Source organism: Somniosus microcephalus, chromosome 13 (assembly GCF_052327205.1).
Source record: "Somniosus microcephalus isolate GS21.2 chromosome 13, FLI_Smic_1.0, whole genome shotgun sequence".
NCBI classification, from domain to species: domain Eukaryota; kingdom Metazoa; phylum Chordata; class Chondrichthyes; order Squaliformes; family Somniosidae; genus Somniosus; species Somniosus microcephalus.
This window is the reverse complement of record NC_140999.1, coordinates 129,450,541-129,454,200: the sequence shown is the minus strand read 5'-3', so window position 1 is coordinate 129,454,200 and position 3,660 is coordinate 129,450,541. Positions and strand designations below refer to the sequence as shown.

At 49.9% G+C, this 3,660-nt stretch overlaps 1 pseudogene; it reads left to right on the top strand.

Moving 5' to 3' along the window:
• Window positions 1-1,487: 1,487 nt before the first annotated feature.
• On the top strand, window positions 1,488-2,763 carry LOC147108595 (uncharacterized; annotated as a pseudogene).
• Window positions 2,764-3,660: the final 897 nt, after the last annotated feature.

The window sequence follows — 3,660 nt, the reverse complement described above, 5'->3', positions numbered from 1 at the left end:
ACCTTTTGTTTCTTAACTTGTCCCATTACCATCTCCTTTTGCCTTGCACCATTATCCCTTTTGTCTCTTAATCTCTCCTTATCACAGACCTTCCCTTTTGTTCTTTCCTCCCCTCTTCCCCCCCCCCCCCCACCTCCCTGCCCCTACACTTGCTTAAAAACCTGTTACGTCTCCAACTTTTTCCAGTTCTGACGAAGGGTCATCGACCTGAAACGTTAACTCTGTTTCTCTCTCTACAGATGCTGCCTGACCTGCTGAGTATTTCCAGCATTTTCTGTTTTTATTTGCAATTTAGTATACTGTTTTCACTGCTTACGATGCGGTCTCCTCTACATTGGGGAGATCAAACGCAGGTTGGGGTGACCACTTTGCAGACCATCTCCGTTCAGTCCACAAGCGTGACCCAAGAAAAAAAATTGAAGCAACCTTAAAATTTTCTCTTCAGGGATATGGTTGCGGGAACAGAGTTGGACAGGATCCGTTCCACTTCCTGATGCCTTTCTCACTGTCTGTCCCAGTTCCCGCTCCTACCTGATTCAGTGGCTTTGTTCTGGCAATAGCCCCTACACCCAATGCTGCAGGTGGAAATTCTCAATCATGTAATCAGGATTTGCTGAACCAGGAATTCTTGCCCATAGCATCGGGAACAGAGTCTGCTTCTGGAGCAAAACAACAACATGGGCCAAGAGCTGGAATTAGGACCAGCAGTGAAAATCCCCATCAGCAACGGAGAGTACTTCTGTGGTTGAGGAAAGGGGAAGAAGGGAAGAGAGCATATGTGAACTTAGGAAGGAGGGTCGGTAACCAAAGGACACAGATTTAAGGTAATTGGCAAAAGAACCAGAGGAGAGATGAGGAGAATTTTTTTTTACACAGCAAGTTATGATGATCTGGAATGCACCGCTGAAAGGGCGGTGAAAGCAGATTCAATAGCAACTTTCAAAAGGGAATTGGATAAATACTTGAAGTAAAAAATTGGAAAGCTATGGTGGAAGAGTAGGGAAGTGGGGCTAATTGGTTAGCTCTTTCAAAGAGCCAGCACAGACACGATGGGCGGAATGGCCTCCTTCTGTGCTGTATGACTCTATGGGGTAATTTTAACGTGGCGATGTGCTTGGGGGGGCTCCGGTAGCGTGCGGCGAACCCAGAAGTAAGTGCAGTGCGTCAGTCAGTGGCGTTTTAACCCAGCCATTGTATTTGCATCTGACTTCTGGGGTCCCCGACCAATTACCGTGAGCAGGCATGATGACGACTTGCAAGACTTGATTTTAACTGAATTATTTAAAGGTACACTGCAAAGATGACAGTTGATGGATTGTGAGGTGGGGGAACAAAGGAAGCAACTGTCATTATGGAGTGCCAACGTGACACTTCTGTGCCTCGCTTCACAGATGCCTCCCTCGATATGATGCTGCGGTCTGTAAGGGCCCGCAAGGAGATACTCTTCTCTGCCGATGGGAGAAGCCTGCCACAGAGAGCAAGAAGGCATGGCTGGAGATTGCTCAGGAGGTGAGCAGCAAGAGTGTGGTGCCACACTCCTGGATATAGTGCTGGAAGCAGTTTAATGACCTAATCAGGGCAGGAAAAGTGAGTCGAATGGCACGTTCAACTACATCCTGCTGTGTGTACCACGCCAACTCCCTCACTCTGCCTTCCCAAGCCTACTCCTGCACATCACTCCTCAGACTAACCTACCTTGCAGGTGCACCCATTCCTGTCTGTCTATGCACTTCCTCACATCCCCATCTGTCCCTCCACCACTGACACCCTCATCTTAATGCAATGTCATGCCTCTCCCTCATAATCATCCTCTTTCCCTCTTGGCAGGAGAAGAGAGCAGAACACCAGGGATTGGGCAGAGAACCAGAAGTGGTCCTCCAGCAATCTCAATACTCAGCTGCAGAGGAGGAAGGGCTGCAGATAAGTGGAGTCTCGGTGTGCCTGGCCATCAGAGATGGGGGCCTCCCAGCTACCTGGTGACAGAATTAAATATCACAGCCACATGGCATACAACACTCACTCATGTTGACTTGATGTCAGTAGCCAGTGAAATATGATCATGTGCATAATGTTCACTTAAAACATTCTTACCATGACAGTTCTAATTCATGTCTTTAATCTCCCACAGGGCCATCAAGCGTCCTGCAGGAGGTGGTCCAGGAGGACGACGGCAACTCCTCAGAGGAGGTCACACACTCTGAGGGTGCACCGTCACAGGACTCGTGCAGACCATGCACCAGCTCAGATACTCACACTTCAGTGGGACTGGTGAGACAGATAGTTGGGTTTTCATCTGGTGTCTCACACATCACAAGTGAGCAAGAGCAGATGTTGGAGATCGGGACAGCAGTGGAGAGTCCACATCGGAGAGGGTGTAGGATGCTCCAAGTTCTGCTCAGCTGGAGGCAGATGCTGAACCTTGGGGGGCCGTCGACGAAGCAGATACTTCTGGAACAGCAGCAAAGAATGTGCGAGGTACTGGTAGGCGTTCCAGCTGCACTGTGCATGCTTACAGAGAGATTGGAGGGGTCCATCTCAAGTATGAGTGGCATGATGTTGCAGGCCTTTGTGATGATGTCTTTGTCCATGGAAAGAGTGGCCACCTCTCTTTCCATGGGCAGTCAAACGAGTGCTTGCAGGCCCTCAGCAATGGCTTGCACTCTGAATGCCACCTTAAATAGGATTGATGAAACAGCTTTGGCTGTTCAGTGTCCCACTGTGCTCTCCAGCTCATTCTCAAAGGGAAGTGCAGGTGGGCAATGAGCGGGAAGATGGAGAAAGGGGATATGGAATTGGGGATTCTGCTCAAAGCGCTTCCACTTCTCACCTGTTCCTCCCCCCTACATGCTTCCTCATGTCCTGATGGCTGAGTCTAACCCTGCACAGGTACAGGTGGAGCAATCTTTAGCAGGGTCCTCATGGGGCCCAAAACCCAGAGGACATTGGCCAAGAGCATCTCAGCAGTCAAAGCAGGGATCTGAGCAGCCTGCCTCTACGTCTGCTGAAGCCACAGGGGTTGCACCACATAGGAGCGGTAGGAAGATGCAGAGTAAAGATTTGTAGCTGCACCAGGGTATGCACATGGGTGTTTTGCGCAACGTTAGATTGTTAGGTTTCTGTTTAATTTATGAGCCACATAAATATTATTTGTTTGCACCACTTTCCCGTCTTGCCAATTTTTGCCTGCTGCCTGGCAAGTGGCCTTCTCACTTGTGATGAATGGTAAAGCCAAGCAATGGGGGGCTGTGAAAGGGATGCTTTGTTGATTGCAGGACTGCTTTGTGTTGGGGGAAGGGGGGTGCAGAGGCAAGTGGGTTTAGCATGTGGCTGCTAGATGGGTACACTGATGCAACCTAACTGAACCTTGCCATTATGAGGGCATCTTGGGCAGCAATGTGCGCTGCTGCTGGTGTAATGGCTGCAACACGTTCCTCCTCCTCTGAAGAGGCGCTGCACTCTGTGCCGTGCTCCCCCTGAAGGTCCAATCCTTGCTGCTGTGCAGTGTTGTGCAGAGCGCGGCACAGCACGATCATTCTGGACACCCTGGCTGGTGCCTATTGAAGGGCGTCTCCAGATTTGTCGAGGCACCTGAAGCGCATCTTCAGCATGCCGATTGCTTACTTAATGACACAACTCGTTGTCATATGGCTTTGGTTGTAG